The following is an 8,528-nucleotide window of genomic DNA, read 5'->3' on the forward strand; positions in this document are numbered from 1 at the left end:
TACGAAAAGCAATACGCTGCCAGAACTTGTGCTTATACTTGAATTAACGATAAACATTTATTAATTTCACCCTGAATGTACCGCACGTGATAAACCGTAGCGAATATACCTGAAAAATGTTCTCCTGTCGATTAAAATTGCCGTTTGTAGGAGTTGTCGGTGATCGTTTCATCGATTGGAAAGTACCGAAGAGGACTTAGAGCGAAATCGAATGTACCGGTGACAGGACTTAGAGCGAAAACGAAAGGTAGCACAACGAACCGACTGCGCGGAACGATTTATTATTAATAACATCCTCATTTATGAATCCGAACGTGCCAAAACAATATAGGAGTACTAAGAATACACTGCTCTAACGAGTCCAATCGTTTTTGGAATGGGTTGTCAGTCATAGTTTGACCGAACCGACTATGCCGGTGGGACTTAGTCGTGCACGAACTCACCGCTGAACCGACTATGCGGAACGATTTATTATTAATAACATCCTCATTTATGAATCCGAACGTGCCAAAACCATATAGGAGTATTAAGAATACAATGCTCTAACAGGTCTGATCATTATTTTAATGGGTTATCAGTCATTGTTTCACCGAACCGACTATGCGGAGCGATTTCTTATTAATAACATCCTCATTTATGAATCCGAACGTGCCAAAACCATATAGGAGTACTAAGAGTACACTGCTCTAACGAGTCCAATCGTTTTTGGAATGGGTTGTCAGTCATAGTTTGACCGAACCGACTATGCCGGTGGGACTTAGTCGTGCACGAACTCACCGCTGAACCGACTATGCGGAACGATTTATTATTAATAACTTCCTCATTTATGAATCCGAACGTACCAAAACCATATAGGAGTACTAAGAATACACTGCTCTAACGAGTCCAATCGTTTTTGGAATGGGTTGTCAGTCATAGTTTGACCGAACCGACTATGCCGGTGGGACTTAGTCGTGCACGAACTCACCGCTGAACCGACTATGCGGAACGATTTATTATTAATAACATCCTCATTTATGAATCCGAACGTGCCAAAACCATATAGGAGTATTAAGAATACAATGCTCTAACAGGTCTGATCATTATTTTAATGGGTTATCAGTCATTGTTTCACCGAACCGACTATGCGGAGCGATTTCTTATTAATAACATCCTCATTTATGAATCCGAACGTGCCAAAACCATATAGGAGTACTAAGAGTACACTGCTCTAACGAGTCCAATCGTTTTTGGAATGGGTTGTCAGTCATAGTTTGACCGAACCGACTATGCCGGTGGGACTTAGTCGTGCACGAACTCACCGCTGAACCGACTATGCGGAACGATTTATTATTAATAACTTCCTCATTTATGAATCCTAACGTACCAAAACCATATAGGAGTACTAAGAATACACTGCTCTAACGAGTCCAATCGTTTTTGGAATGGGTTGTCAGTCATAGTTTGACCGAACCGACTATGCCGGTGGGACTTAGTCGTGCACGAACTCACCGCTGAACCGACTATGCGGAACGATTTATTATTAATAACATCCTCATTTATGAATCCGAACGTGCCAAAACCATATAGGAGTATTAAGAATACAATGCTCTAACAGGTCTGATCATTATTTTAATGGGTTATCAGTCATTGTTTCACCGAACCGACTATGCGGAGCGATTTCTTATTAATAACATCCTCATTTATGAATCCGAACGTGCCAAAACCATATAGGAGTACTAAGAGTATACTGCTCTAACGAGTCCAATCGTTTTTGGAATGGGTTGTCAGTCATAGTTTGACCGAACCGACTATGCCGGTGGGACTTAGTCGTGCACGAACTCACCGCTGAACCGACTATGCGGAACGATTTATTATTAATAACATCCTCATTTATGAATCCGAACGTGCCAAAACCATATAGGAGTATTAAGAATACAATGCTCTAACAGGTCTGATCATTATTTTAATGGGTTATCAGTCATTGTTTCACCGAACCGACTATGCGGAGCGATTTCTTATTAATAACATCCTCATTTATGAATCCGAACGTGCCAAAACCATATAGGAGTACTAAGAGTACACTGCTCTAACGAGTCCAATCGTTTTTGGAATGGGTTGTCAGTCATAGTTTGACCGAACCGACTATGCCGGTGGGACTTAGTCGTGCACGAACTCACCGCTGAACCGACTATGCGGAACGATTTATTATTAATAACTTCCTCATTTATGAATCCGAACGTACCAAAACCATATAGGAGTACTAAGAATACACTGCTCTAACGAGTCCAATCGTTTTTGGAATGGGTTGTCAGTCATAGTTTGACCGAACCGACTATGCCGGTGGGACTTAGTCGTGCACGAACTCACCGCTGAACCGACTATGCGGAACGATTTATTATTAATAACATCCTCATTTATGAATCCGAACGTGCCAAAACCATATAGGAGTATTAAGAATACAATGCTCTAACAGGTCTGATCATTATTTTAATGGGTTATCAGTCATTGTTTCACCGAACCGACTATGCGGAGCGATTTCTTATTAATAACATCCTCATTTATGAATCCGAACGTGCCAAAACCATATAGGAGTACTAAGAGTACACTGCTCTAACGAGTCCAATCGTTTTTGGAATGGGTTGTCAGTCATAGTTTGACCGAACCGACTATGCCGGTGGGACTTAGTCGTGCACGAACTCACCGCTGAACCGACTATGCGGAACGATTTATTATTAATAACTTCCTCATTTATGAATCCGAACGTACCAAAACCATATAGGAGTACTAAGAATACACTGCTCTAACGAGTCCAATCGTTTTTGGAATGGGTTGTCAGTCATAGTTTGACCGAACCGACTATGCCGGTGGGACTTAGTCGTGCACGAACTCACCGCTGAACCGACTATGCGGAACGATTTATTATTAATAACATCCTCATTTATGAATCCGAACGTGCCAAAACCATATAGGAGTATTAAGAATACAATGCTCTAACAGGTCTGATCATTATTTTAATGGGTTATCAGTCATTGTTTCACCGAACCGACTATGCGGAGCGATTTCTTATTAATAACATCCTCATTTATGAATCCGAACGTGCCAAAACCATATAGGAGTACTAAGAGTACACTGCTCTAACGAGTCCAATCGTTTTTGGAATGGGTTGTCAGTCATAGTTTGACCGAACCGACTATGCCGGTGGGACTTAGTCGTGCACGAACTCACCGCTGAACCGACTATGCGGAACGATTTATTATTAATAACTTCCTCATTTATGAATCCGAACGTACCAAAACCATATAGGAGTACTAAGAATACACTGCTCTAACGAGTCCAATCGTTTTTGGAATGGGTTGTCAGTCATAGTTTGACCGAACCGACTATGCCGGTGGGACTTAGTCGTGCACGAACTCACCGCTGAACCGACTATGCGGAACGATTTATTATTAATAACATCCTCATTTATGAATCCGAACGTGCCAAAACCATATAGGAGTATTAAGAATACAATGCTCTAACAGGTCTGATCATTATTTTAATGGGTTATCAGTCATTGTTTCACCGAACCGACTATGCGGAGCGATTTCTTATTAATAACATCCTCATTTATGAATCCGAACGTGCCAAAACCATATAGGAGTACTAAGAGTACACTGCTCTAACGAGTCCAATCGTTTTTGGAATGGGTTGTCAGTCATAGTTTGACCGAACCGACTATGCCGGTGGGACTTAGTCGTGCACGAACTCACCGCTGAACCGACTATGCGGAACGATTTATTATTAATAACTTCCTCATTTATGAATCCGAACGTACCAAAACCATATAGGAGTACTAAGAATACACTGCTCTAACGAGTCCAATCGTTTTTGGAATGGGTTGTCAGTCATAGTTTGACCGAACCGACTATGCCGGTGGGACTTAGTCGTGCACGAACTCACCGCTGAACCGACTATGCGGAACGATTTATTATTAATAACATCCTCATTTATGAATCCGAACGTGCCAAAACCATATAGGAGTATTAAGAATACAATGCTCTAACAGGTCTGATCATTATTTTAATGGGTTATCAGTCATTGTTTCACCGAACCGACTATGCGGAGCGATTTCTTATTAATAACATCCTCATTTATGAATCCGAACGTGCCAAAACCATATAGGAGTACTAAGAGTACACTGCTCTAACGAGTCCAATCGTTTTTGGAATGGGTTGTCAGTCATAGTTTGACCGAACCGACTATGCCGGTGGGACTTAGTCGTGCACGAACTCACCGCTGAACCGACTATGCGGAACGATTTATTATTAATAACATCCTCATTTATGAATCCGAACGTGCCAAAACCATATAGGAGTATTAAGAATACAATGCTCTAACAGGTCTGATCATTATTTTAATGGGTTATCAGTCATTGTTTCACCGAACCGACTATGCGGAGCGATTTCTTATTAATAACATCCTCATTTATGAATCCGAACGTGCCAAAACCATATAGGAGTACTAAGAGTACACTGCTCTAACGAGTCCAATCGTTTTTGGAATGGGTTGTCAGTCATAGTTTGACCGAACCGACTATGCCGGTGGGACTTAGTCGTGCACGAACTCACCGCTGAACCGACTATGCGGAACGATTTATTATTAATAACTTCCTCATTTATGAATCCGAACGTGCCAAAACCATATAGGAGTACTAAGAATACAATGCTCTAACAGGTCTGATCATTATTTTAATGGGTTATCAGTCATTGTTTCACCGAACCGACTATGCGGAGCGATTTCTTATTAATAACATCCTCATTTATGAATCCGAACGTGCCAAAACCATATAGGAGTATTAAGAATACAATGCTCTAACAGGTCTGATCATTATTTTAATGGGTTATCAGTCATTGTTTCACCGAACCGACTATGCGGAACGATTTATTATTAATAACTTCCTCATTTATGAATCCGAACGTACCAAAACCATATAGGAGTACTAAGAATACAATGCTCTAACAGGTCTGATCATTATTTTAATGGGTTATCAGTCATCGTTTCACCGAACCGACTATGCGGAGCGGTTTTTTCTCAATTTCTACCGAAAAAAAAAATTTTTTATACACGAATTCATTTATCATCATTTTAAACGTGTTTTACAACTTTTTGGAAAATCGATTTTTTCACGCTAAGTTTTACCGCACTCTCGAATTGGCACGTTCGGATCGCGCGTTAGCATCGTAAGCGCCCGTGCGTAACGGCCGGCGTCGCCGACCATCCGGCCGGCCGTTCGGTACCTGTATGGGAGACGACGGTCCGAACATACCGGACGATGGGGCAGCGTCGTTCTCCGCCAAAAGTTACCGCGGGTCAAAAAGACCCAATATACGTATAAGCGGAACTTTGGCAAGTACGAATAATCGTTGCTAAAATGCATCGATCTGACATAAACTAGAATTATGTTCAAAGTAAAATTAATGAAATTTTACACGAACTGAAGGTGTCCTAAGGCAAAATTTCTCTCGTACGAAAGACTAAGTATTTTTACTTCGATACTTTCGTACCATGAGAAATGATATGAAATGGCAATTGGTGGTGCATGGAAATATGACGAACGACAACGTAAGTTGGGAAGTTCGTAAAATTTTTAAAGTAAAAATCGACTTTTGAAAAGTTGAGCAAAAATCGCACTTTTTCACTATAAGGTTCAGTGCGTAAGAGCCGGCGTCGCCGACCATTTGGACGGCCGTTCGGTATCTATATGGGAGACGACGGTCCGAACATACCGGACGATGGGGCAGCGTCGTTCTCCGCCAAAAGTTACCGCGGGTCAAAAAGACCCAATATACGTATAAGCGGAACTTTGGCAAGTACGAATAATCGTTGCTAAAATGCATCGATCTGACATAAACTAGAATTATGTTCAAAGTAAAATTAATGAAATTTTACACGAACTGAAGGTGTCCTAAGGCAAAATTTCTCTCGTACGAAAGACTAAGTATTTTTACTTCGATACTTTCGTACCATGAGAAATGATATGAAATGGCAATTGGTGGTGCATGGAAATATGACGAACGACAACGTAAGTTGGGAAGTTCGTAAAATTTTTAAAGTAAAAATCGACTTTTGAAAAGTTGAGCAAAAATCGCACTTTTTCACTATAAGGTTCAGTGCGTAAGAGCCGGCGTCGCCGACCATTTGGACGGCCGTTCGGTATCTATATGGGAGACGACGGTCCGAACATACCGGACGATGGGGCAGCGTCGTTCTCCGCCAAAAGTTACCGCGGGTCAAAAAGACCCAATATACGTATAAGCGGAACTTTGGCAAGTACGAATAATCGTTGCTAAAATGCATCGATCTGACATAAACTAGAATTATGTTCAAAGTAAAATTAATGAAATTTTACACGAACTGAAGGTGTCCTAAGGCAAAATTTCTCTCGTACGAAAGACTAAGTATTTTTACTTCGATACTTTCGTACCATGAGAAATGATATGAAATGACAATTGGTGGTGCATGGAAATATGACGAACGACAACGTAAGTTGGGAAGTTCGTAAAATTTTTAAAGTAAAAATCGACTTTTGAAAAGTTGAGTAAAAATCGCACTTTTTCACTATAAGGTTCAGTGCGTAAGAGCCGGCGTCGCCGACCATTTGGACGGCCGTTCGGTATCTATATGGGAGACGACGGTCCGAACATACCGGACGATGGGGCAGCGTCGTTCTCCGCCATAAGTTACCGCGGGTCAAACAGACCCAATATACGTATAAGCGGAACTTTGGCAAGTACGAATAATCGTTGCTAAAATGCATCGATCTGACATAAACTAGAATTATGTTCAAAGTAAAATTAATGAAATTTTACACGAACTGTGAAGGTGTCCTAAGGCAAAATTTCTCTCGTACGAAAGACTAAGTATTTTTACTTCGATACTTTCGTACCATGAGAAATGATATGAAATGGCAATTGGTGGTGCATGGAAATATGACGAACGACAACGTAAGTTGGGAAGTTCGTAAAATTTTTAAAGTAAAAATCGACTTTTGAAAAGTTGAGCAAAAATCGCACTTTTTCACTATAAGGTTCAGTGCGTAAGAGCCGGCGTCGCCGACCATTTGGACGGCCGTTCGGTATCTATATGGGAGACGACGGTCCGAACATGCCGGACGATGGGGCAGCGTCGCTCTCCGCCAAATGTTACCGCGGGTTGAAAAGGACCCAAAGTGTGGTAAAAAGCAGAACTGTGGCGAATGACGAGAAGTAACTGATGTTAAAATACATCGAATAATACATGCTAAGATTACGTCCCCAAAATAAAGTTATATAAAATTTTGCAAAGCAAAATAGAGGTGTCCTAAGCAAAAATGTGTCTGCCGTATGGAAAAAAGGCAAAGTTTATAGAAATTTTTCTGGACTTCGGCACGAGACACACGAGATATATACTTAGATCGTACTAATAAAGAGAGAGGTGTTCTGAGGAAGGCCAGACACCTCTCGTACGAATGCGAGATACATGTTTATTTCGCGACTTCGTACAACTTTGTGAGAATTAAAGAACGAAGGTTGAGATATGCGACTCGCACAACAAGATGTGGACGACGAACATCTGCGAAAGCAACGAAACGCAAAGTTTCTAATACAAGAAGTGTCAGAAATATATGATCTCTCCGTGGTCTATCCTCAGTATCTATGTCCACGATGTTACAGTGGAACATTACGATTTGAGGAGAAAGGCCCCTAATAAAAGTGTTGGAGAGATCAAATTAATTATAAGTTTGAGAGTGTGAATGAGGTTTTAACATCACACTTATAAATTATATTATATTATAATATTAATATAATAAATAATAGTTGATTATATTATTAGACATAATAATATATATATTATATAGAGAGCGAAAGTGTGAAGAAAAGGGTGAAGAAGGGGGGGGAAAGGCAAGGAAAGTAAGTGAGAGGAGAGGAAAAAAAAATTTTTTTTTTGTTCCTCGTTCGCGCGAAGCGCGAAGAAAATTTTTTGAAAGCAATACGCCGTTGGACTTAGAAAAAAAATAGAAAGGCACGCGCGCGCGCGTAGAGAAAAAAATAAAGCCATGAGCGCCGGCGGACTTAAAAAAATAAATCTCATAACGCGGCTGAGACTTCGAAAATGCTAAGTACTACACGGTCGGATGTTAGAAAGACGGAAAGCAATACGCGGCCAGGACATTGAAAATGAGAAAGCAATACGCGGCCAGGACTTTGGAAATGAGAAAGCAATACGCGGCCAGGACTTTGGAAATGAGAAAGCAATACGCGGCCAGGACTTTGGAAATGAGAAAGCAATACGCGGCCAGGACTATGGAAATGAGAAAGCAATACGCGGCCAGGACTTTGGAAATGAGAAAGCAATACGCGGCCAGGACTTAGAAAATGTAAACGACGCACCGAACCGACTATGCGGAACGGAGTTTCGTCGATAACTCGAACAATTGCGCACCCGAACGTGCCAAACTGGTACAGGAATGCTAGAAATACGTTACTTTATCTATTCTAAGCATTAATTCAATAGGTTGTCAGTAGCCG

The sequence above is a fragment of the Megachile rotundata genome, unplaced genomic scaffold (assembly GCF_050947335.1).
Source record: "Megachile rotundata isolate GNS110a unplaced genomic scaffold, iyMegRotu1 scaffold0522, whole genome shotgun sequence".
NCBI classification, from domain to species: domain Eukaryota; kingdom Metazoa; phylum Arthropoda; class Insecta; order Hymenoptera; family Megachilidae; genus Megachile; species Megachile rotundata.